The sequence below is a fragment of the Cetorhinus maximus genome, chromosome 9, assembly GCF_964194155.1.
Source record: "Cetorhinus maximus chromosome 9, sCetMax3.hap1.1, whole genome shotgun sequence".
NCBI lineage: Eukaryota > Metazoa > Chordata > Chondrichthyes > Lamniformes > Cetorhinidae > Cetorhinus > Cetorhinus maximus.
Window position 1 is genome coordinate 119,539,146 of NC_135887.1, and position 27,439 is coordinate 119,566,584.

Here is a 27,439-nt window from a genome sequence, read left to right on the forward strand (position 1 = left end):
TGTGGCATTCAGCCCTCCTGCCGCTGGTAGAATACCAGCAACAATGGGATGAGGCTTCTCAAGTGGCTACTTGAGTGCCTCAATTGGCCCCTGGGCGAGACAGCCATCCTCAATCTTCCCTTGCCCCTGACTTAAGCAGGAGTCAGGAAGGCGAACTGCACTTAACTCCCCACCTTCCCTCCTGATTCCACAGCACCTACCATCTCCCACCCACCTGCTTCCTAGACTGGTCCCAAGGGGGTAAACTAAATTCCACACAATGTCTTCCCTTGTGTCTTGAAAACTTACTTTGTATCATTCACCATTGCCTTCTGCTTGTTCCTGCCATCACCCTCAGGAGACTGTAGGCATGGGATCTTTGCTGGTTTGCATTCAACTTCGATCTCAGTGTCTTCTGGCTTGTTTCTTTTTCCCATTATACCAGCAGTCATAACATGATTTGGTGAGAAAGAACCTAGAAGAAAATTTGGTGGGTGGGATAGGGTTGATTTGGAAAAATGTACAGATCACTTAATAAAAATACTGGTAAGTACTGTACAGTATTTAAAAGGCCAACTTAGGCAGTTATATTTTATACACAGTGAAATTATTTCATTCATTCCCAAGGTCCTTTGAACAGTTAAGCAGCTATCATAGAAACATAGGCCAGAACTTTATGGCTCTCTGGGGATGGGATGGCAGGTGGGGGAAGGCCCATAAAATTGGGCACCATGGCAGTGGCACCATGCCCGCCACTTAAGGGCCTCCTTGTGCCACTGCTGGGATTTTACACACAGCAAGGAAGTCAGCACCAGGTGTCCAGCCTGCCTGGTGAAATATGGCTAGGTTGGGGAGATGCCTCCTTCACAGGTCCCCTTTACCCTTCGGAGGACCCCCTCCCCAAAGTAATTGATCATGTTGTTGTCTCCCAAATCTGAGCCCATCTTTCCTTGAACTCGATATTTGAATCCCTCTGATCAGGTTTCCGCCCCTGCCACAGTACTGAAACAACTCTTAACAAAATCACAAATTATATCCTATGCGACTGTGACAAAGGTAAATTCGCCTCCTCATCCATCTTGAGCTGTTTTCAACCTTTGACATGGTTGATCACATCATCCTCCTCCAACGCCTCTCCACTGTTGTCCAGATGCGTGGGACTGCTCTCACCTGGTTCCATTCTTAACTATCTGATCATAGACAGAGAACCACTTGCAATGGCTTCTCTTCCTGCTCCCACATCATTACCTCTAGTGTCTCCCTAGAATCTAGCCTTGGTTCCCCTCCTATTTCTCATCTGCTTGTACACTGATGCCACCCAGCTCCACCTCACTACACTTCTCTCGACCTCGTCAATGTTGCTACATTTTCTAATTGCTTATGACATTCAGTACTGGATGAGCAGAAATTTATTCCAATTAAATATTGGAAAGACAAGCCATTGTTTTCAGTTGCCTCTCTAAACTCCAATTTCATTCTCTCCACCAATTCCATGCCTCTGACAACAGACTGAGACTAAACCAGTCTGTTCACAACCTTGGTGTCATTTTTGACACCAAGATGAGCTTCTGAGCACATTTCCGCTCATTTCCACCTCCAAAACATTGCCCAACTTCACCCCTGCCTCAGCTCATCTGGTGCTGAAACCCTCATTCATGCCTTTGTTACCGCTAGACTTGACCCTTCCTATCCACTCCTGGCTGGTCTCCTACATTCTACCTTCTATAAACTTGAGATCATCCAAAACGCTGCTGCCCATGTCTTAAATTTCACCAAGTTTCATTCATCCTGTGCTCACTGAGCTACACTGGCTCCTGGTCATCAAAGGTGTTCGTTAAGGTACCGCAATTAAGGCTACTTAATAAGATAAGAGCCCATGATGTTGGGGTAGTATATTAGCATGGATAGAGGACTGGCTAACTAATAGAAGACAGAGAGTTGGGATAAGTGGGGCATTTTCAGGATGGTAACCTGTAACCAGTAGAGTGCCACAGGTGCCAGTGCTGGGGCCACAATTATTTACAATATATATTAATGACTTAGATGAGGGAAGTGAATGTACTATCGCCAAATTTGTGGATGGTACAAAAATAGGTGGGAAGGCAAGTGGTGAGGATGACACAAGGAGTCTACAGAGGGATATATACAGGTTAAGTGAGTGGGCAAAAAAAAGGCAGATGGAATATAACGTGGGAAGATGTGAGATTCTGCATTTTGGCAGGAAGAATAGAGGAGCTGAATATTATTTAAATGGAGAAAGACTGCAGAAGGCTGCAGCACAGAGGGATTTGGGAGTCCTCGTGCATGAATCCCAAAAAGCTAACATACAAGTTCAACAGGTAATAGGGAAGGCAAATGGAATGTTGGCCTTTATTTCAAAGATAATGAAGGTTAAAAATAGGGAAGTCTTGCTAAAACTATACAAGGCACTAGTTAGACCACACCTAGAATACTCTGAACAGTTTTGGTTTCCTTATTTAAGGTAAGATATACTGGTATTGGAGGCAGTCCAGAGAAGGTTCACTAGGTTGATTCCTGGTATGGATGGATTTTCTTATGAGGAGAGGTTAAGTAGGTTGGGCCTGTACTCATTGGAGTTTAGAAGAATGAGAGGCGACCTTATTAAAACATGTAAGATTCTTAGGAGGCTTGACAGGGTAGATGCTGAGAGGTTGCTTCCCCTTGTGGGAGAGTCGAGGACCAGAGGGTATAATCTCAGAGTAAGGGGTCACCGATTTAAAACAGAGATGAGGAGGAATTTTTTTCTCTCAGAGGGTAGTTAATCTGTGGAACACTTTACCGCAGAGGGCTGTAGAAACTGGGTAGTTAAGTATATTCAAGGTGGAGATAGACAGATTTTTAGAATCAAGGTTTATGGGGAAAAGGCAGGAAAGTGGAGTTGAGGATTATCAGATCAGCCACAATCTCATTGAATGGCGGAGCAGACTCGATGGGCCGAATGGCCTACTTCAGCTCCTAAGTCTTATGGTCAAGCAATCTCTTGATTTTAAAATTCCCTTCCTTGTTTTGAAATCCCTCCATGACCTCACCCCTCCCTAATCCTGTAATCTCCTCCAGCTCCAACATGCTCAGAGATTTATGCACTCATCTATTCTGGCCTCTTGAGTAACCCCAATTTTAATTGTTCCACCATTGGTCACTGCACCTTCAGTTATCTCAACCCTAAACTCTGGGGTATCCTACACCTCTCCCTCTCTCTACCTCACTTTTCTCCTTTAACAAACTGCTTAACATTTACCTCTTTGACCAAACTTTTTGCCAATCGACCTAATATCTCCTTATGTTGCTCAGTGCCATAATGTTTTATAACACTCGTGTGAAGCGCCTTGAGACGTTTTATCACGTTAAAGGGGCCATGTAAAATTTAAGTTGTTGTATCACCTTACACTGAATTTAGTATTGCTGCAAAGTAATTCCTAGATAAATCCAGGATTTGGGGACCAGCTGGGGTTGGGGCGGAAAGCGTGGGGGGTGTTGGGAAGGCTAGCAATATGGTGTGGGAAGGCAGCAGGTAGCATGCCTGTTGTCTTCCTGCTGCCATGCCACTTTACCAATGTAAAGGGAGAGGTGGTGGATGTCCCTCCTGTTAAGAGCCCCAATTAAGAGCCTCTTCCCTCGTCTGCTGACCAGTGGTGGCGGAACCCACTGACATGTGGGGGGGCTGCCAGGTAAACTCTGATGGCCTCAAGATGGGCTTTGTTTGGCGGGGGGGGGTGTCGATGAGGGTTGTAGTGGAGGGTGGCCTCTTTCTCAGGTGCAACATTGCAGCCAGCTCTGCCCCCCACCTCACTGGGGCCTGCTGACTGGACCCGGTGCTCTCAGACCTCAGTTATCTGGTTGTGAGGGCGCTGTCCATTGTTGTGCTCTCCTCCTCCTCAAGATGCAGTCGCAGCAGTGGTCACTGGTCTCAGTGGTGCTACTGAGCTGCTGGCCCTCTGATTGGTCGGCAACTGTTGTTTGTGGGGGGGGGGGGGGGGGGGGGGGGAGGGGGGGCGGTGGGCAGAAGGGCAGCCACCCTTAATAGGGAAAGCAGCCCTGGCAGAAGCAACTGACAATATGCGGCCTAGAATCATGCTGAACACTGAAGCGATGGGACTCAAGGCTGCATCCACTGAATCCAGCCTTGAAATCTGTGCTTGACCCAACTCTGGTGAGAAGTGACTGTGTAGGTAGCCTCACAGCATTTTGGCAGTTTTGCACAACATGGACTAAAACTGCAATGCAGCATAAAACCAGGTTTTAAGGAGCACTCAGGGGATCCTCTTGGATTCCTCAAAGTACTTCTTTAAAAGGCCAGCTCGCATTGGTTGTAATGGTTAGGGAAAATGCATGCTCCCTAAACATCTACATCTCTGAGAAAGAGCTGTGCGCAGGCTTGTAACTTTTCCTGGGCATTAGGATTCCAGTCAGAACAAGGCAGCATTAATGCGGTGCTGCCCAGCTGAAAACAATGCTCCAGCTAGTGGTTTCAAGGGGATTAGCTGAAAAACGTGCCTATAAATCTTCCTGCTAAATGCGCCTTAATCTTCCTAGAAAAAAAAACTGTACAATAAACCTTCATTGGTTTTTCCTGTTAAAGAAAATTCTCTGGCTGTAAAGCTGGGCAATTTTCCCACTTGCTAGTTCCTTTCGAAAAATAATTAGAATGTACATGAGAGCATAGCAAGACAACTTACCTTTGGATTGCTTGCTCCCCGTTGATCCTGTCTGGGGAAGCCGGAGGTGGTGTTTGCCTGTGGCATGTGTGTGTGGGGAATGTGTGTTTCTGTTTGCTGATGTGTGTGTTTGCCGTGTGGTGTTTATGTCTACATGCGTTTGCATGTAGGACGTGTGTGTTTGCCAGGGTTGCCAACTGTGATTAAATGTATTCCTGGAGGTTTCAAACACAGGACTTGCCCCCATGCTCCAGCCATTAGTCGGCCAACACATCCATCCTTGTGACATACTGCCTTCCTACATCAATTGGAAGGCAAGAAGACTAATTTCCCATTTGGATGATGCTTGACGATCAGCCAAGTAGCCTTTTATTCCTTCCATTGTCAATATTTTTTATATCTGGTAAAGATAAATGCTCACAGAAAATGACAATAAAAAACGTCTCAATGATTTTTCTCCAGGGTTGCACATAGCATTGTCCTGGAGATTGATCTTCAATTCCTGGAGACCCCAGGCCAATCCTGATGGTTGGCAATTCTAGTGTTTGCATGTGTTGGTCATGTGTAGTGTATGCCTTCCTTAAAAGTCTAAAAGCACCCAGTTCTTCATTCTTAAAACTGAATTTGACATAGCTAATACAATATTCTGCATAATGATATTTTCCTTCAACAACTTAAAGATTTATAAATACTCCTTTGTCACATGCAGTTCAGTAAAGGTCTGTTTCTATCAGCTCTGTTGCCATATTCCATGGATTTGGCAGTGAAGGATCTACTATCATCAGCACAGGAAGGAGCCAGAGCCACCAAACCTGAACAGAAATAAAAATCTATATAGGCAATACCTTTCAGAATAATGTATTTAAAAATAATAAGAATATAAGAAATTAAGTAAAGTAGATTCCCAGAGAAAATAATCTCAGGTTTCTCCAGAAAAAAAAATATATCAACAGTTATCAAAACAGTCACTGGAGGAAAGTTTAGATTTTTTAAGTTTCTGTAAACAAATACCACAGACATGAGATGCAACCAAACCTTCTGGGGACACCAAAGGCTGCTTTAGGTTCCCAGAATGTTTGGGTTGTTACAAACTCTTCAGTTATTCTGTTTGATACAATACATTTAGGGACGATGGCGGTGTAGTGGTAATGTCACTGGACTAGTAATCCATGGAACCCAGCTTCCTGCTCTGGGGTCATGGGTTCAAATCTCACTGTGTCTGGTGGAATTTAAACTAAATTAATAAATCTGGAATATAAAGCTAGTCTCAGTAATGGCAACCATGAAACTATCATTGAGGCGAGGCCACCAATGGTAGAATGATGGAAGCAGGGGATGCGCATAAGTCAAAGTGAAAGCAAGCTCAAGAGTCTGTCTGATAAATGATTAACTTAATGAACACATCTCATAGTCCATCTCCCTTCTAGGTGTTTTAGTATGGCTTCTACTGAGACTTTAAGACTATTCTGGCCAGATGGATGATGCACTGTGTTGTGGTTGGGCTGAGCTGCTGTGGTGTTACATTACCAATGAAATCAGCATGGAATGTAGATGGAAATAATAACAATTAATAAGGATCTACATACCGGCATCTCAAACAAAAAAATATGTCAGACTGTTACCTTGAAGACAGGAGTGTCTGTGAAAGGTACATACGCATGGGTACACTTATATGTTTACGCTTGTTAACACTTATGTTAACAATAATAACCTTGACTATAAAAGAACTGGTTTTGCAAAGCAAGTTGCTGGTATTGCCACCTAGTAGTGCAGTAGTCCACAGTATTGGTGTACAGAGAAAAGAGTTATCCAAGATAAGTGATGCAACAAGATATGCAATGTAAAGCCTTTCAATTGTACAATTTAACTAGATTTTTTAGGTAGTAATTACAACTTACAAAACCCTTTATGATGAGACAGCTTTTGATAAATCTGCTTCACGCGTTCAATGTTCAGTTGGCTTGTTTCAAGGTGATTCATCATTGGTTTGGGGTAATGAACACCGACAATGCAGTTTGCTGCTTTCTGAACTTCGACAGGAGCATTCCATGGCTCATAGATATATTCTGCGGGATATCCTTGTAGCACTGGTAGGTATTGCCTGAATAAAGAAACAGATATAGGGGTGAATTTACAAGGTGCTGGATTTCCTGCCTCCCTGGCTAAAATGTCAGGGGTATTGAGGGCGGGGGGTTGCGGTGAGTGGTGTGGATTAGTGAGCCTGCCAAGGGGAACACCAACTGACCTGCAACCATTCAGTGGCCAATTGGCTGTTAACAGGCTGGAGGTGGGAATTCCGCCCTCCTGGATCAGGAAGTCCTGCCTCTGAGGCCGGCAGCTCTCCAGCACTTTGGTACAGAGGCACGTGGTGTTGGATCAACATTTGGGTGAGTGCATGGGGCGTCTCCCCGGTGCCAAGCCGGCAGATCCTGGCAAGAGAAATGAAGGTAGGTGGTGGTGTGCTGGAGTTTGAGAGGTCAATGAGGGGAGGGCAACCTGGAGGGATAACACTTATGGAGGAGCCCTTTGGTGGACTCAAGGGCCTGTTAAGGAGGGACCAACCCCCTGTCAACCACCAGCCTGTGCTGGTGGGAATTAGTTGCCCACTTAAGAGCCTCAGTTGGCCCATTGGTGGGTAGGCCACCTGACACCACCCCTGCTGCTTGTAAAAATTGGGGTGAAGGCAAGGGTGAGCGAGTAGGCAATGGGCAAGGCGCCCGCAGGATTTAATAAGCTCCCCTGCCTTCGAACCTGCCTGTGGGGGAGTGTAAAATCCATCCCTTGGTCGCTCATCACACCGAGGAACCCATCCTTATCCATTTCCATTGAATCCCAACAAAAATAAAAGACATAAGGGAAAAAAATTCAACTTGCACCCAAAAATGGATGGCAAGTCATTAGAGCTTTTTTCTCTGGCTAGAGAATCCATAACTAGGGGGTCATAGACCCAGGATAAGGGGTTGGTCATTTAGGACTGGTATGAGGAGAAATCTCTTTTTACTCAAGGGTTGTGAAGGAATTCTCTACTCCAGAGGGCTGTAGATGCTCAGTCAATGCGTACTTTCAATTGATTTTTGGGCATAGGGTGCGAAAGTGGAATCGGTGTTGAAGTTCGGCTGTGATCTTAATGAATGCTAGAGCAGGCTCGGCTAGCTGTGTGGCCTAGTCCTGCTGCTATTTCTTATGGAACGACTGCCTTGCAAAGCTGAATCAGAATCAGTATCAGGCCTCATTAGAATGGAAGCAGTGTGCACCAGCTGCAGTACAGTACTGAGGGAACACTGCGCTGTCAGAGGCGTTGTCTTTCAGATGTGACATTAAACGGAGGTCCCACCTGCCTGCTCAGGTGGATGTAAGAGATCCCATGGCACTATTTCAAAGAAGAGCAGCAGAATTATCCCCAGTGATCTGGCCAATATTTATCCGTCAAACAACAACATAAAAAACAGACTATCAGGTTGCTGTTTGTGACAGTTTGCTGTCCACAATTTGGCTGCCACGTTTCCTTCGTTAAAATAGTGACTGCACTTCAAAAAGCACTTCATTGGGTTTGAGATGTCCAATGGTCATGAAAAGAGCTACATAAATGCAAGTCTTTCTTCTCGTGCCCATTGCAGCTCACTAGATGAACTCCAGCTGGAAATCAAACCATACAAGGAGCATAATATTTTCATTTCTCACAGCTACACCTGTCTTTTAACATCACTTATTTTACTTCAAATTATTTTGTTGTCTGTGAAGTGGTTTAAGATTATTTGGAGAGATGCAATATTAATGTCAGTCTCTTTCTTTCCACCTGCCTCCCCCAAAGGGACCTTGCACATTCATGGGCAGGTATAACATTAGTTCTAAGAATTCCCTCACAACAACAACAACAACACACAAACCTCACCTCACATAATCTCCACTTGGATCTGTCCTTCTCCCAAAACCAACAGGGCAATAAAATTGAAAGAACTGTTGGAAGAACGCACTGCACGACAGCCACATCCAGCTTCCTGCATTTACACTGAAGTCAGCATCGAGAAGCATTTCGTCAAAAACCTACAGTCACAGATAAACAAGGATAAGGTTTATGTGCCACAGGTAGGTGCTTCTTTAAACATTCATTCATTCATGAGACATGGGAGTTGCTGTAGAGCAGCACTTATTTCCCACCACTAATTTTCCTTGAGAAGTTGTGGGTGAGTGCCTTCTTCAAGAAAACTGAGCAACTTGTTAGGGCATTTCAGAAGGCAGTTAAGGGTCTGGAGTCACATGTAGGCCAGGCAGGGTAAGGATGGCAGATTTCCTTCCCCAAAATGACAATAGTAAACCAGATGGATTTTTACAACAATTTGGTAGTTTTGTGGTCACCATTACTGATGTTAGCATTTTATTCCAGATTTTTAGTTAATGAATTGAATTTAAATTCACCAGCTAACATGGTGGGATTTGAATTCATGTCTTGTCAGGACTTGTCTTGTCACGTCGTGTGCAACATGTACAATTAATCATTAGTTTCATCAGCTGGTGTAATGCCTTTGATTGTTTTAAAAAAAGGAAAGGAACCAGCTAGAACTGCAAAGACACTATTTGAAAATGGCTGCAGAAGTCACCTGAACTACAAATTGGCCAAGTTTCTAGCTGCCTCTGAACATGGATTACCAGCGGGACATGTATAGGCAATTTGCCTGATGGACTTCACACCTGCCATTGTCTGAACATTTTGCAAAATATAAGGACAACAGGCTACAGATTTCTTGACCTCAAAAACTGCCAGGAATAAAGAAGGACTAATGAAACTCATTATGCAAGGAGGGTGCTAAGGACCACTTATCTGTTTCAATGGCATCTTGATAGCTTTGACAATGGGAGATCAAAACTCCTTCATTATTATGGATTGCTCTCCATTACATGCTGATAGCCAGCTGTCATATGATTGAAACCCCACATGTGAAAGGCTATATCTCTTAGTTCCAGCAAAAACAGGGGTCTGCAGCTGAAAGGAGCATCCATAGGATAAGTCTGCAGAACGTAACATCTTTCTCTCTCTGCTATTTTCAAGTTGGGTGCCGTATTTCTGTTACATTTTGGAATACATCACAGAGATAGAGAATTTCAATAGAAAAGAATTACAAATGCCATAACATCCTCTTTGGGAAAAGACTGATTATAGTTTAAAAGAGACCGTTTCCAGAAAAATAACCAATGTATACTAGTGTGTGTGCGCACGTGCAAGTGCCATAAAGTCCAGCCCCTCTTAAGGGACCAGCTGGCTTAAATACATCTTGACATAGGAAAGATCTTGACCAGAATGGTGAAACTAACCATGACTGTAACTGTGCCTACTTGGATCTGGAACATCCCACAGACTGAGCAATGCTGAATTTAATAAAAGAGTGCAACCCGGTCCCATTGTTTTGCAGCTCGTTTGGGTACAGGATCGCTTAGAGCTGCAACAGTTAGGCAATTTATTTCACTACAGTTGGATGAAATGAATGGAAATGCAGTTATAAGGATTTACAGATGTGATACAGTTTTGTTGAATCAGGGGTAACCGGAACATAGTTGGATAAAGCAATGTCACTTTTTAAAATGTGTATGTGCAGAGTGGGAAAATCTCCCACAAAGCTGTGCTTAATTACTGTTCCTTCCTCAAATCTAGCACTGCATTTTCCTAACTCCACACCAACTCACTTCAAATTTCTCCACTCAATTTTGTCTGGGGCAATAAAATCTCCAATTTGAATCAAGCCACAAATTATTCCACGTAGGAAAACAGCATTTACAGGAAAAGTACACACTCCCTACTAGTCTTGATTTACATATTCTGTAAAACAATCTTCATGTTTCATGAGCAGGAAGTAAACACAAACAAACGCTGCAAAACATTTCTCAACTGGGCAATTCTGTATGGCTTTGGGAGGAATAAAGATCACGTTCAAGGTGTTAAGAAATGAGGATAGCCAAAGATGCTAAGCTCATTTATGAAATTAAAATTCTTCCAGTGTATGAACAAAGAAGGAGCAAGAGATTTTAAAAAGGTGGCAATGAAATTAGAGAAGCCATAATTGTTGAAAAACTAAACTAATATTTAATCTTAATGCAGCTTACTAGAACTGACAATCTAATCAGTACATACAATGCTCTAGAGAATTTTGAAGCTAGTCATTGAATCATAACAGCACAGAAGGAGGCCATTTTGCCCATCAAGTCCACATTGGCTCTCAGCAAGAGCAATTCAGGTATTCCCACTTCCCCTGCCCTTACCCCAGAGCCACGCAAATCTCTTCTCCATAGGTGCTTATTGAATTTCATTTTTAAAGCCAAAATTGAATCTGTCTCCACTACACTCTAAGGTAGTGAATTCTAGGCCCTAACCACTTGCTGCATAAAAAATATTTTCCTCATGCCACCTTTGCTTCGCTTTACAAGCAATTTAAATCAGTGTCCTCTTGTTCTTGACCCCTCTTTTTTTTTCTATCTACTCTGTCTCGACCCCTCAGCAGTTTGAACACCTCTACCAAATCTCCGCTCATCCTTCCCTTCTCTAGGGAGAACAACTCAAGCTTCTGCAATCTACTCTTGTAACTGAAGTCCTGCAATCCTGGAACCAGTCTCATAAATCTTTTCTGCACCCTTCCTAAAGTGCAGCAAACTTGCTGCACTTTAAGACTGGCAAAAGACTTGGGCCAGGTGCTGAAGGAGGGAATTTGAGAGGCACTGGTCATCATGGCTTTCTGACTCAAAGGGCAGATTGTTACCACTGAACCAAGGACTCAAAGTTTACTAAAGATGTGCAGATCTTCCAGGGAAGGCAGCAGAGTTCAAAACCATTGGGGTCTTTCAAAATACAATTGGAAGCTATGGGAGAATTAAGATATTAGAGGGATGGTCCAAATAAACTTTTCTCATTTGTTCTATAAAGGAAGTTCCTGTTCATTTTTTTGGAGGCTGGTGGAACAGGAAGCTAGGCAAATCAAAGGCAACAACAGCAACTTGCATTACATGGCATCATTAACATTGTAAAAATATCTCAAGGCTCTTCACAGGCAGAATTTGTCAAGGAGCCACATAAGGAGAGGGCAGGTACCAAAAACTTGGTCAAAGAGAAAGGCCTTAAGGAGCGTCTTATGGGGGAGGGAAAGGCAGACAGGTTTAGGAAGTTGAATCTTGGCGCTCAGGGCTGAGGCAGCTGAGGTTACGGCTGCCAGCAGTGATGCAAATAAAATCGGGGGATCTGCAAAAGGCTAGAATTGGAGGAGCACAGAGATCTCAGAGGGTTGTGGGCTGGAGAAAGTTAGTGATGGGGAGGGTGTGGCCATTGATGGATCTGAACATGCGGATGGAAATCTTAAAAAGGCATGACCTAAGAGCATACTTAAACTAATACGTAAACATCCATTTATCGTTAATTCTTTTGAGGTCCCTTACCTTCATGCCTTCCTCCCAGCTAATCCAGAGGTCGCCTCTGGTGAGGAAACAAGCTACAGCGTGCTTGGCTAGTTGGTGAATTCAACCCTCTTGCCGTAGTTGTTTCATAATTGCGTCAATCCAAGGGAATCCTGTTTGTCCATGTGCCCACTTTGTGAGGGCTTGTTGGTTCTTGTCCCAAGGAATCTGCATGCAAATAGGGTTCCCTTGCAGTTTGTCAAAATTTGGGTTATTTGTTGCTGCAGTGTAAAAGAATTCCCGCCACAGCAGCTTCCCATACAGAGAAAGAGGCGGATTGCTGTGCTTTTTTATCTAAAAAAAATAAAGTTATATTTTATGAGATGTCCAGGAATACAGTTCAGATCTTAAAAAAAAATGTTACTTTATAGATCACAATGTACCTCTGTGGGTTTTCAGTGGTGATATCGACATAACACATCGACTCATTGCTAAAGATTAATTGCTTTACATACCAAATTATATCAGCTCTCAAACATCTCGAGGTTCTTCATGTCCAAAAATGGGCATTCCCAAATTTCTATGCATACTATACTGAAATCTGATGGGGACTTGTGCCAGGATAGGGTGATCTCTGGCTCGGTGATAGTTTTCCTGCCTCTGAGTCAAAAGGTGAAGGGTTCAAACACCACTCCAGGTGGCCCTAGTGAACGGAGTTGGATTGTTGGCTCTGAATATTGGGCCGTTATCCAACAAGGGAGCATTTAAGTCTCATGGATGCCTAGAAAACTAGCACCCCACCCCTGACCCTCCTGCAAATCGTAAAGGGGAGTTGGGTTTCTTCAGCCTCAGTTGAAGCGCACTTCGGAGAAGGTACTCAAAAACTAGATAGATAGGTTCTTGATTGGTAAGGGGATCAAAGGTTACGGGGAGAAGGCGGGAGAATGGGGTTGAGAAACTTACCAGCCATGATTGAATGGTGGAGCAGACTCGATAGGCCTAATTTCTGCTCCTATGTCTTATGGTCTTATGGACTAAACGAGTCTGTGAGGAAGGCACTAGGAAACCATCACAGTTGCTCTCCCCGAGTTAAGTAGCTCAAGAATTTCAAGTGTGAGACTTGAGTTAGGAACTGCCCCATGGCACAACATGAGGGATAACAGTGAATCATCAAAAAAGAGTTACTGTGGACAGTATGCGGTTTCCTTTTTGTTGAACAACTGTATATGAGGGTGTAGCAAAAAGAGCGGTGACATTCAAACAGGAACAGGAATAGTTTGTGTGACCAGATTTTCATAAGTCAAAACAGGGGACACATTGAAAAGCTTTGGAAAGACAGGGCTCAGTGATGATGCCCGTGTTGGGCGACCAAAGGCAGAATGGCAGGAGTCTGGGGGAAGGGAGGTTGAAGGTAGGAGGTCATGTGATGACATCTCCCTGGTACATGTCCAGCCAGAATTGGCAACCCTAAGACACCCAATTATTATTAAAGATAGTAATTTTGAACTACAGACTTTGTTTCAGTGACATGTCTGCCTCATTTTCTTGATAAATCTGAACCAAGGCTTCATTTGTCACAAGATTCCCAGAATCCTCTATCCCCTCAAACCTTACTGTGCAATTCACAATGGTAAGACCAACCTCCATTTAAAAGCCTCATTTATTTTCATTTGCACATTGGGTTCTAACAATAGACATTTTCAGCCAGAAGCTGGATTTTAAACTAGGAAACGTACCTCAAGTGTGGGAGATTTTGTTTGCACTCAGAGCTGCAAGCAAGAGAGCACCCGGTCTTTCAATAAAAAGGTTAGTTGAACATGCAATGGTTCAACCGAATTTGCCTGCCACCTTCCTCAGTGCTGATTGGTGGTTTACCTGACTATCTCTTCATGCGCGGCTTGTGATTGGCAGACACCACTGTCAATCTTCGGTCATCATCCAGAGCTGATTCCCTCCCAGCTCCCAGGTGATCATGGGTTTAGATTGTAGGGGCAACAAAGAACAAAAAATGCTGGAAAAACTCAGCAGGTCTGACAGCATCAGCAACTTTCCCACAGATGCTGTCAGACCTGCTGAGCTTTTCCAGCACTTTTTGTTTTTGTTTCAGATTTCCAGCATCCACAGTACTTTGCCTTTATCTTAGTTTATAAAGAGGTCAGGGTAGATTATCCCCATGAGCTCCTATAAAGTACCCCCAGAAACTCCTATAAATTAACACCAGCGCCTCTTATAAATTACCACCAGCACCATTACCCTGATTATTTCACATTTTTCATTCAAAGCTGGCTTAAGAGCGAATTTCTTCTCAGCTAATTTTTCCCCAAAAAGTGATTTTCCTGTAGTTCGGTAAAAGCCGAATTCTTCCAGATTTCCCCACATTTCTACATCATAATTAGTAAATCAGGTGACTTCTGTTTCAGAGAAAGTTCTGAATGTCAAACGGTGCCTGGTAATTTAAGGTATAGGAAGCGTTCCCACATCTGATGCACTTGTTATTCAGCCTGTCTCCCCCACATTCTTGAACTTGAACCATAAGAAGCCTAGCCTCCAGTGAGACAGTGGGGGAGGGGGAGAGAGCGGGGGAATGGGAGAAGGGGGGGGAGTGAGAGGGAGTGGGGGGGAGGGAGGGGGAGGGGAGAGGTGGGGGAGGTGAGGACTCCAGAGGTTAACCGGGACTGTCCCAGCAAACCGGGATGTCTCGTCACCCAAGGACTAGTGCAACATTAAAATGGCGACAAAAATAAAAAACAGGAAAACAACTCCGCCCATTAAAAAGCATCAAAAACAGTCAATTTTAAAAATTCTTTCATGGGGTGTGAGTGTTGCTATCAAGGCCAGCATATGTTGCCCATACCCAATTGCCCTTGAAAAGATGATGGTGAGCTGCCTTCCTCAAACACAGCAATCCATCCGGTACAGGTACACCCACAGTGCTGTTAGGGAGGGAGTTCCAGGAATTTGACTTGGCAACAGTGAAGGAACAGCAATATATTGGAGGGGAACTTGCAAGTGGTGGTGTTGCCACGTGTCTGCTGCCCTTCTAAGGTAAAGGTCGCAGGTTTAAAAAGATGCTGTCAAAGAAGGATTGGTGAGTCGCTGCAGTGCATCTTGTATATTGTACACCCTGCTGCCACTGAGTGCCTGTGTTGGAGGGAGTGAATGTTGAAGGTGGTGGATGGGGTGCCAATCAAGCAGGCTGCTTTGTTCTGGTTGGTGTCAAGCTTCTTAAGTGTTGCTGGAGCTGCACTCATCCAGGCAAGTGAAGAGTATTCCATCACATTACTGACTCGTGCCTTGTAATGGTGGACAGGATCTGGGGAGTCAGAAGGTGAGTTACTCTCTGCAGAATTCCCAGCCTCTGACCTTCTTTCGTAGCCACAGTACTTATATGGCTGGTCCAGTTCAGTTTCTGGTCAATGGTAACTCCCAGGGTGTTGATGGTGGGAGATTCAGGGATGCCAATGCCATTGAATGTCAAGGGGAGATGGTTAGATTCTCTGTTAGATATGATGCAGTAGTGCAACATTCATAACAATGCACAACAAAATATGTAAATTCACAGACATGTCAAAATATACATTTGAAGCAGATGAGGAATCTCACTCATCCTTACCGTTCTATAAAGCTGTAGTAATATGTAATAAAACGTTCGACATGATAAGCACCCGAATCGCAGGTATGGACTCAATCCTATTGGACTTGACAGCAAGGAATCTGCACTTAATTTAGGCTTTTCATAGTTGGCAACTGAAGCCTGTAAGAACAAAGAGAACGTTTTGAAGAAAAAAATCATTCAGCTGTCAAATTTGACAGCTCAAAAATAAAACAATGGACAATAATTCTAGGTGGCTTCCATTATACAGAACAGGGAGGTGGTGGCATAGTGGTAATGTCACTGAATTAGTAATCCAGATGCCCAGTCTAATGGTCTGGGGATGTGGGTTCACCATGGCAGCTGGTGGAATTTAAATTCAATTAATAAATCTGGAACAGAAAGCTAATCACAGTAATGGTGACCGTGAAACTATTCTTGACTGTCATAAAAACCCATCTGGTTCAATAATGTTTTATAGGGAAGGAAATCTGCCTACGTGTGACTCCCGATCCACAGCAATGTGGTCGACTCTTAACCGTCCTCTGAAATGGCCTAGCTAGCCATGCAATTCAAGGGCAATTATAGATGGGCAAGAAATGCTGGCCTTGCCAGCGACGCCCACATCCCATGAAACAGTAAAGAAAAAAATTCCCCCTGGTTATTGACTTCGCTAAGGGAAAGAAGCCCTTCCTATCCACTATCTAGGTCCCTCATAATTTTTTTATGCATTGGATAAAATTTGACATTGTAAAATAAAAATAGTCAGGATCACAGAATTTGGTGGGGGAGATGGGGGCTGTTATTTGTAAACTGTGAACTGGAAATCCTAAACAGTGAAAGGAAACGTGAATTGTTTCAAGATGGAATACTGTACTCGTAACCCTACATTATTATAATAATCCACATGAAGAGAAGGGCTTGCGTTTAAATACCTTTTTTTGCAAATGTTTATATAATCGTGCCAGGGCTTCCATCTCCCCTCCTTGCCATACAGCAGGACCAAGTTCACTTGTATCAAATCCTGGAAAACGGTACAAATAATCATGAAATCCATGCAAGACGATGGTTTCCTCTTGCCATTCCTCAGTGGAGTTTAAACACCTCCATCATCTTGCTGATCCACAATGCTGAAAGCCAGGCAGAGGTCCCTCCTGATTTGGTTTTCTTTTCTGCCAACTGACCAAGTTCATAGAATGATACAACGCAAAAGGAGGCCATTCAACCCATTATGCCTGTGCTGGTTTTTTTTGGTAGGGCTATCCAATTAATCCCATCTCCTCATTCCCTACAGCTCTGTGCAGGTTTTTCCTTGCAGTATTTATCTAATTCTCTTTTTAATGTTACTATTGAATCTGCTTCCATCACACCTTCAGGCAATGCATTCCACATCGCAACTACTCATTCTGTAAAAAGAAAAGTGTGATGGAACTTCCACATGTCGCTTCTGGTTCTTCTACTAATTACCTTAAAATCTGGGTGTCCTCCAGTTATTGATCCTTCTGCCACTGGAAACAATTAATCTAGCAGGATTTTAAACACCTTTACACCTTTATAAAATCTACTCAGCTTTTTCTGTTCCAAGAAGAACAACCCCAATTTCTCCAGCTTATCATCTTACCATTCTAGTAAATCCCTCCCGGACCGTCTAAGACCTTGACATTTTCCTAAAGTTTTCCTAACCAGTGTTTTAAATAGGTTATGGCATACCAGCAACTCCCTCGCTTTTTGCCTCTATTTGTAAAAGCAAGGCTCACATATGCTTTTTTAAACAGCTTTTTCAGCTTGTATGTAGACAAATTTCTAAAAGGGCAGGACATCTCCAGTTCCTGCACCCATTTTAAAATTGTGCAATTTAATTCATATTACCTTTAATTGTTCTTCCTGCAATATTGGACATTTAGGTGCACCACAGGAAAACAGCAAGAATAAAACAGCAGGGGAGGGGAAAGGGATGACGAAAATACTTGGGAAGAAAGGAGAAAACAATGAGATAGCATTACATGTATTATAAACATATTTATGAGCTGTACGTGTAAGTAATACAAAAAAATGCTTCCAACAATTCATTTATATTGCACCTTTAAATTTCAAGTCACTTAATAAAACTTGCACATGATACTTTTCACATCTTATCTTCCCGACAGTGAAAATGTGGTCACAGCTGCAGAGTAGGTAAACGTGGGTAAACTGTGCCCAGCAAGGTTGCACAAAATGTAGAGATGAATGATTAGTTAATTTGTATTAATGCTGTTTATTAAGGGATAAAGCTTGGTCAGGATATCGGGGGAACTCCGCATCTCGTGCTCTTCTCCTAACAGTAATATGGGACTTTTAGCATCTACCCTGAACAAGCAGACATTGGTTTAATGGCTCATCATAAGCCATGTTGGTACGGGCAAAAAAAAAGTGTCCATGGCCAATGCCTGAAACAGGTGTTAGGTCCTTTGCCTATGCATATATTTGTTCGAGGTCCGCTGTGCAAAAACTGAGTTGCCTTTAATGCAGGGGTGGATTTACAATGAAACTACACCGTGCCATGGCATGGGGCCCCCAAACAACATGGGGACCCCAAAATGAATGAGTTTCAAAGCGTAAGGAGCGGGTCTGGTTTAGGCAGGCTTGTCCCGCAACCGGCCTCCGAAGCCCCTCTATGCGGCCCCCCGATCTAGTTTCCAAAATGCTGGTCAAACAGGTAAGTTGGGGTGGAAGATTATTCTCGGAGTCTCTCCTTCAATCACAGGCCGCGAGGAGGGAGAGTGTGTGTGCAGTTTCTCTTTTTAAACTGGCTGCTGCAGCTTTGGGAATATTGCACATAATGTTGAGATTGCAATGTTTTTTTTTTAGATTTAATATTATTTGTTACCAGCTACTTTATTCCACATAACCTCATAACATTTACAGCCAATGAACTACTTTAGAGGTGTAGTCACAATTATGCTGTGGGTGGACAATTTGTATCCAGCAAACTCCTACAAAACAGCAATCTGTTCATGTCATGTTAGTTGAGAGATAAATTTTAGCCAGGATACCAGTGATAACTCTCCTGGTCTTTAAATAGTATCATGGTTTTTTTTTGTTTACATCTACCTGTTAAGCAGACAGGACCTAAAGTTAGCATCTCCGACAGTGCAGCACTCCCTCAGTATTGCACTAGGAGTGTCAGCCTAGAAGTTTGTGCTCAGATCTCTGGATTGGGACTTGACTCCAAATTTTCTGATTTAGGGGTAAGAGTTTTTTTTTAATTCTTTCATGAGATGTAAGTGTACCTGGCAAGGATAGCATTTGTTGCTTTTCCAAATTAGCCCTGTGGGCCGCCTCCTGCAGTCCGCCCGGTGTAGTTACACCCACAGTGCTGTTCAGAACGGAGTTCCAGGATTTTGATCCAGTGCCAATGAAGGAATGGCGATATAGTTCCAAGTCAGGATGATGTGTTACTTGGAGGAGATCTTGCAGGTGGTGGTTTTCCTATGCATCTACTGACCCTGTCTTTCTAGGTGATAGAGGTCACGGGTTTGGAAGAAGGCACTGCTGATGTTGTATGATACACCTCTACATTACAAGGCATGTAGGCACTTGGCAGAGCATTGGAGAATAGGACCGCCCGTGGTATGATACATAGAGTCACATGGTAGTAGACTGAGAGAACACTCTAGAAAGAACACACTGGAAGCAGCCTGCATGGAGAAACAGCATCATGCATGACAGTAACCTGGGATCTGTAAATGGTTAAAGATTCACAATAAACGGTTCATGTTTAAACATCTGAAGAACCCATATCACAACTGATGAAGGAGGCTTGGCGAGTTACTGCAGTAACTCATACACGCTGCTACCAACTGAGCTATAGCTGACACACGTGAATGGATCGGAAAAACGTCACTCCAAGAGAAAGGAGAGAATTGTATTACAAACGCCATAATTATTTACCAAGCTCTTCCAGCGATGGTATTCCATATATCTCATCATGGTTCTCTTGGATAGCTGTTGTGCACTTTTCCATCTGGTCCAGTGTTACCATGTTCACTGGAGCTTTGGGCAACTCCAGTCGTCTGATGATTGTTTGAAAATGTTTGAAAGTGAGTGGGAGGTTATTGCCATTCGCCTCGATTATTCTGGAAATACATTGCAGGTGAACTTTTAGAATTCACAGCAAGCATTAAAGATGGCGAGGCTTTTGTTTTAATTAACAGCTGACACTTTCATAATTTTGTTATTGAAAATATTTACATTTAAATAAAGAGCCCAAAAATATAATTTCCAAAATAAACAAAAAAAAAGGAAAGAAATTGTTGTTGCTTTTTGCACTGACAAGCAATAAATACATAGCTTTAAAAAAAAGCACAAATATTTAAATTTGCAAAGTGCAATGAAAATGATCTAATGCCGGAGTTATATAACTGTCCCCTGTCCCTTAATGCATTACCGACCCAAATGTATTGATATCAGATGGGTGCCACATGTTTATTTGACCCTCTTCAGCCGGCACATGTTTAGTATGGTGACTGGGCAGCCTCCCTGTGACTGATCTGCCACATCACATGCATTGCAGTGTGACCTTCCTCCCTATAATCCTAACACTAGATGGCAAAATACCAATAACTCAATTCTGCAAGACACAAACACAATTCTCACAATGTGAGTATGTGCATATATAATCACTCCAGCAGCGGCCGAGTTCAAATCTCCCCATGGCAGTTTAAGAGCTTGAATTCAGTTTTTTGTATAAGTCTGGAAATCAAAAGCAGGTTTTCAGCAAAAGTGATCTTGGTGTAAAATATACTCCCCATTGCAGTAAAATATCTATATTTGATAAATGCATCCTTTAACGTATTTAAAACTACTTTCAAAGTCACTGGCTGGGTCTAGAATTTGGGTCCACAGTGTCAGGATAAAGGGGTTGACCATTTTGGACTGAGATGAGGAGAAATTTCTTCATTCAGAGGGTTGTGGATCTTTAGGGGTTCTGTGGATGCTCAATCGTTGAGTATATTCAGGACAGATTTTACCACTCTAAGGGAGTCACGGGATATGGGAATTGGACAGGAAAGTGAAGTTGAGGTTAAAGATCTGCAGGGTCTGAATGAATGGCAGGTCAGGCTCGAAGGACAAGTGGCCTTCTCCTAATCTTATTCCTTATTTTATTATCCATTATCAGGAACGAGGGCATTGCCCACAAGACAACTTCACTTCCTTTATAATGCGTGCTTTACACCTTAATGGACCGTTAAATAAAAACAGCCAGTTCAGTTTAAATCGGTACCCGAAAGTAATTTACCGGTCAACGTCATACAAGGTATGTGAGATTCGTACAACAACTTCTATCCCAGCATTCTTTGCCAGTTTCACAATGGTAGCATCCCTTGCCTTTCCGAAAGGTTCAGAATCACATTCGAAAGCCAGTCATGTTGTGTTCCATTCCTGATGCAGAAAAATAAAACGCCTCATGTCACCAGAGGATGTCATGGCCGCTTGAGATGGCAGTGCCATTGTAAAGAGCAAACTCAGGAAAATGGACAAGTGCGCAACACGACAATAGCTGAAACATGCAGCAGCACAAAGTGGTAAGATGCGCGTCCACACTCATAACTTCCCACACGTGAATTAGCGGGTGGGCCAGTTGGAGGCCCTCCAGCACGGCAGGAGCACAGCCTGCCTTTCCAGGTAACAGCGGGAGCGAGGATGTCTCCATTGCGAGGTGCCCCCTCAGCAAGTATTAAAACCTTTAACTAAACAATGGCCTTTAGCAGCAGGGCCACCCTGGTGGGCGGGGGAGCCCGTCCACGGGGTGGCTTGTGGCCAGGCAGGTGGGGAAGACCTCAAAGCCTCCCTGGAACACTGGCCTCGCAGTCTACCACTGTGGGGCGGCCTCCAGGCACCTGCCCTAGTCCCTGAAAGTCAGGGGGGACTGCAAGACAATTAAGGCCAATTAACTCCTGGCTACCCACCACCATAGAAGTGAAAATTCAACCCTGGATGTAATAATCTGAATTTACCTTAAATAATCTTGGAAATACATCAGCTGGTTGCCCTTGAACAACAAAAAGCCTGGATTTTAGCTTCCTTAGACTGCTATCCAAATCTTCCAAGCACTGGAGAAGAAACCTAGAGAGAAAAATGATTGAAAAAAAATGAATAGATCAGGAAATTATACTTAAGAATATAAGAATTAGGGGGAGTAGGTCTTACCACTGTTCAAGCCTAATCTGCCATTCCAAGGTCATCGCTGAACTTGTTTCTTTTCCCCTCATCACACATGTATGTTGCCTGAAAGGTGGTCCCTTTACAATAAAGTTTGTCACCTTGGTGAACTGTGTATTATAGCGATATAATAACTGAAGTAGCACCTTCTAGCTCTCATTGTGTCTTAGGGTGTTTAGAAGAGATGGGAATTTATTGATTCCTACTTCAATGCACTGAAATCTAAATGTCGAATTCCTCCTGTTCATAATTACTTTCATAAAAAAGGTACATTTCAGAAAGGAGATCATGCAAAATAACAAGGTTGATTTTGTTGTAGAAATAATGGCAAGCTATTAGCACTCAGTGTTATTAAAGTGTAAAGTGGACCGCAACTTCTGATGACCACATATGCGCAGTTAAACACGAAAATTGCTCTCCGAGTTTCCCTGCTCTTGCTGAGACTGCACTGTACTGATATTTTGCCAAGGAAGGATTAGATGAAAGATGAGAAATTGCAGTACTTACCCACTAAACAGCCAAGAAAGGGTTAGGGCTTGTACATTCCAGCGTAGGTTAATATTTAACAGTGTGATCAGTCTCAATTCTGACCAAAATCACACTGGCACTGAAAATTAACTCCGTCAGGTATGAGGGTCTCATTCCTTTAGATTTTAATTATTGATGGAGACTTAGAATATAAAAAAAGTAAATAATTTTACAGGTTACTCCTTTTAACTTATTGAATGGCTTTTGGAACTTCCATGCATGTTATCAGTTCTATTTTTGGCAGTTAAATAGGGAAGTTATGCTAAACCTGTATCGAACCTTAGTTTGACCACACAGTGCTTTGTGCAGTTCTGATTGCCATATTATAAAAAGGATATAGAGGTACTGGAGAGGATTCAGAGGAGACTTACAAGGGTGATACTAGAAAACCATGGGCATACATAGCAGGACAGGACTGACAGGCTGGGTCACTTTTCTCTTGACAAAAAGAAGACTGGGAGGATCTAATAGAGGGCTTAAAAATTATGAAAGGATTTGATAGAGTGGATACAGAGAGTGTTTACTTTTCTGGAGAAGGACGTAACTAGAGGCCATCAATATAAGATAATTACCAAGAAATCCAATAGAGAATTCAGAAGAAACTACCCAAAGATTCGTAAGCATGTGGAACTTGCTATTATTGGGGAACTAGACAAGTATTTTAGGGAGAGTGGAATAGATGGTTCCAATGCTAGATTTAGATGAGAAAAGATGGAAAAAGGCTCGAGTGGAGCATAAACACCGGCATGGACTGGATGAGCCAGATAGCTTATATCTCAGAGAAACAGGCTACGTCAAATATTTTTTCTTAATCCCATCTTTTGTTCCCTCTCTTTATTTTGCTTTCTGAACCTGAATTGACATTGAATTTAATATTCTAACTGACACTTCCTGGTTCTGACTGTGCTGCGTATTGGTGATTGTTCAATCATTTTTGTTTCAGAGTTAAGACAGGTCCTTCCCTGTTCACACAGGCCCCGGATTCCCCCTAGCGGGCACAATGCTGAAATGGCTCTTTAGTAATGGCAAATTCCAGCGTGAAAGCTCACAGAAAGTCTGCGAGCAAGCGTAAGTGCAATGAGAGCAAAGTCCAGTCCCACATTCATGTGTACACAAACATGCAAGGGATCAGCTTTACAGACCTGTACAAAGTTAGTGTCTGCCAAGGAACAGCTACTCGGAGAAAATTTGAGGCAATTAAACTGCCTGTAAACAGAGTGGCAATATCCCACTCTCAGCTTCACAATCGAGGGAAACTCTTTCGAGTTACCAACAGTCACAGATTGCAACTTCTTTCGAGTACAATCACAGTTCTTGGTTTTCCGGGAGTGGGACATGAACCCACAATCCTCTGATTCAAAGGCGAGGGTGCTATGAACTGAGCCACAGCTGACACCTCCCCCTGTAAACAGAGTGCCTTTTGATATTTGTTTCTAACACAAAATCCACCACACCCCAGATGGGGGGATTTAAAGTGCAATTCATGCAACTGTTTGACAGTCAACCTGTTGGCATGGGAAACTCTTTCGAGTTATCAACAGTCACAGATTGCAACTCTTTCGAGTACAATCACAGTTCTTGGTTTCCGGGAGTGGGACATGAACCCACAACCCTCTGATTCAAAGGCGAGGGTGCTATGCACTGAGCCACAGCTGACACCTCCCTGCACTCAGGTAAAAGCCTCCCTGTACATGGACGACGTCGCCGTCTTCTGCTCGGATCCGCTGTCGGTGCGCAGACTGATGCACGTCTGCGACCAGTTCGAACTGGCCTCGGGAGCCAAGGTAAATCGTGGGAAGAGCGAGGCCATGTTCTTTGGGAACTGGGCTGACCGATCCTTTGTCCCCTTCACTGCCAGGGCTGACGGCCTGAAGGTGCTGGGGATATGGTTCGGAGGGACCGGGGCATGCGTTAGAAACTGGAAGGAGCGAGTGGCTATGGTGAAAAGGAAACTGGGCATGTGGGAGCGACGCTCCCTCTCCATTGCGGGTAAGAACCTGGTCATCAGGTGTGAGGTACTCTCGCTGTTGCTGTACGTGGCGCAGGTCTGGCCCATTCCACACTCCTGCGCGATGGCGATCACTCGAGCCATCTTCCGCTTTATCTGGAGGTCGAAAATGGATCGTGTCTGCAGGGACGCGATGTACAAGCCTCTAGATAAAGGGGGAAAGGGATTTAAGCAATAAAATCGTGAGATGTTGATGTATTTGTAGGTTGGCAGTCATTTCACTTCTGAAACCTGGGTCACATCCACTTTACAGTGATAGGGTCTGAGTGATAGTATTTTTCTGGAGCCAGGATGAATTCTCCTGCTCCTTCCAGTTCCACAAATTACAAGAGGTAAAAACTTATGCAGCTGTTACCTGAGTGACCAGTAGTGGTCCCATTAGCTTTGGGTCACTATACACCAGTACAGTTGAGCAGAGGGTGTGCCATGCATGAGTTAAAATCAACTTCCTGGAAATCACACATGACACTCGGCCACAGATTAGAAAGGAGCTTTGCAATTGCAGCTCCAACTCTTAAGCCTTATTCAATTAGGGAATTTTATCACATTCTTAACAATCAGACTGACCTTGGAGAGCAGCAACAATCAATATGGAAGTTTCAAGATAAAATACTGTGACTTTTAGCTGAGCAGAACAGACCTCCTTCTCAACCCTTACAATTGGTCTTGCATATCACTGACTTTTAATTTGGCAGCTGTTGTAAAACTACTACTAGATTCAGAGAATCAGAATTATATAGACAGGAGGTGGCTATCTGACCCAGCATTCTCTTTGAAAGAATTATCCAATTAGCCCAACTTCCCTGCTCTTTCCCATAGCCCTATAATTATTTTTTCTTTCACGTATTTTATCCAATTTCCTTTTGCAAGTTACAATTGTATCTGCTTCCAGTACCTTTTCACTCGCTGTGTAAATTTTGTTTTTGTTCATGTTGCTTCTGGTTCTTTTGCCATCTGTTATCCACCTGCCTCTTACCCATCCGATGGGGCCTAGAACAGGTGGATGGTCCAATATCAGCTGTTAAATGTCCTCACTGAAGTAGAGTATTTGGCCAAGGCAATCTATAGATCTGACAGGATTGGGTTAATGTTAGGAGAGAGAACTATGTAAGGCAGGCAGCAAAGTCACACATGTTTTACTGAAGAGTGAACTGTCAAATGAAATTAGTATTTCAATGCAGAGTGATAATGGGTGTTTGATTTACCCGAACATTTAATTTCTAGAGGATGCTTAGCCACTTGGCATACAATTACACATAGCTGGGTTGGTGCTGTTTAACTGGTAACCCCAGCTTCCTCGGGTGCAGGACAGGGATCTGCAACTTGGGGCTGTGGAGTCAGTCTCCAAAACCTGATCCATTTTGATGGTAATTAAATGGCTTGTTTCTTTTTTTTTTAAAAAAAAAGCTTTTATTGACATTGATACTTTCTCACAAGTACATTCATTAACAACTTTTATATTAAAAAGCCTTTAAAATGTTGTTGAAGTGTCTCTCTCTTGTTTTTCGTTATTATTGATATTTGAGTAACAGTACAGCAGCTCTTGAGACAAAACAGAAAATGCTGGAAAGATGCTTGAGATATTGGTGTTTTCGACTACATTTTTTTTTTGAACGGCTCTTATTATTAAGATTGCCGACCTCTGGTCCAGTCTAAATGAAGGAGAGAGATTTAGATGAATCAGGCAATAAGTTGGACATGGAATTATAGGAAAGAAATTAAGCACCGAACCTACTGCTACTTGTGCCGTTCACTCGCACCTTTACCAACACAAAAGGCAATGGTTAATCCACAGTATCCGATGACTTCTTACTTCAACACACATTGTTGGTGACAGCCTTATCCGAGAGACCTCAATCTTTGACCCTCTCTTACTCCCAGGAATGGGAAATTTGTTTTTGTTTTGGTGGGAGGAAGGGCAACAACAACAACAACAACAACAAAAAGGTTGAAATAAAAACGACGGACAGACCTCCACCGATTGATCCGGATGTTTGAAGATGCTGCAGACCATGGGTCCAGAATGTAAATGCATCTGACGGTGTCAGCCCCCGAGAGGGATCGCTGCAAGGCTGGATTGTCGTGGAGTCGGAGTCCTTTGCGAAACCAGTGCATTGAATTCAGCCCCATCCTGATTCAAACTGACAGCAGCCAGGCAAATAGAATTAAATCCACTGATTCTTTACACCCTCTGCAAATCACAGACTGCACCGCTTCCAGTGCCAGAGGAGCTTAAATTGATGCCCAGGCTGGTGATGTAACTAAATCCATCCAACTATCCTTTTACAGCCAGGGTCTTAAAGCAAAGCAGCTCAAATTATTGAGAACAGGTTTCACTCGTTTTTATATAATCAGAAGCAATAAAGAGAGTTGATTAACAACATGAGACAATTTCTATGCAAACATTTTTACATTCTTTAATGGGACGTGGGTGTCACTGGTAAGATCAGCTGCCCATCCCAAATGGCCCTTGAACTGAGAGGCCTGCCAGCACATTTCAGAGTCAACCACATTGTTGTGGGTCTGGAGTCACATGTAGACCAGACCAAGTAAGGGCAGCAGATTTTCTTCCCTAAAGGGCATTACTTTTTTTTTACAACAATTGAAGATAGTTTCATGGCATCATCACTGAAACTAGATTTATAATTCCAGATTTATTAATTGAATTCAAATTCCACCGGCTACCATGGTGGGAATTGAACCCATGAGCCCATTAGCAGAAGTCTGGGCCTCTAGGTTGTTAGTTTCGTGACATTACCTCTACGCCACCATCATCCTCCTAATGGCTGGTTATCATAAGTAAAAATGCTTTAGTGTCATTGGAACTACATAAAACAATGAAATACTCAACAAACAATCTAGTTTAATGGTTTTGGTTGATGGATTAAAATTAGCCAGGACACCAGGGAGAACTCCTCTGCTCTTCTTTGAATAACACTATGGGATCTTTTCAATCCACCTGGGACAACTAATGGAACCTCAGTTCAACAGCTCATCTGAAGGGCAGCACCTCCAACAGTGCATTAATGCATTGAAAGTTTCACCTAGATTTTGCACAGAATTCTCTTTTGAGTTTGAGCC

General features: G+C 43.1%; 1 long non-coding RNA gene and 1 pseudogene across 2 annotated transcripts; one reads left to right on the forward strand and one right to left on the reverse strand.

Annotated features, from left to right (window-relative positions):
* On the reverse strand, positions 1-26,540 carry LOC144684981 (cryptochrome-2-like; annotated as a pseudogene). The gene is made up of 10 exons (XR_013577600.1): positions 26,331-26,540; positions 21,618-21,726; positions 20,900-21,042; positions 19,552-19,736; positions 16,557-16,645; positions 15,643-15,783; positions 12,072-12,383; positions 8,548-8,699; positions 6,554-6,756; positions 1-454 (listed from the first exon to the last, which is right to left on the reverse strand). The product of XR_013577600.1 is annotated as a cryptochrome-2-like (transcript).
* LOC144684982 (uncharacterized) lies at positions 8,636-10,045 on the forward strand. Its single transcript, XR_013577601.1, has 2 exons — positions 8,636-8,741; positions 9,198-10,045. It is a non-coding gene; the product is annotated as an uncharacterized LOC144684982 (long non-coding RNA).
* Positions 26,541-27,439: the final 899 nt, after the last annotated feature.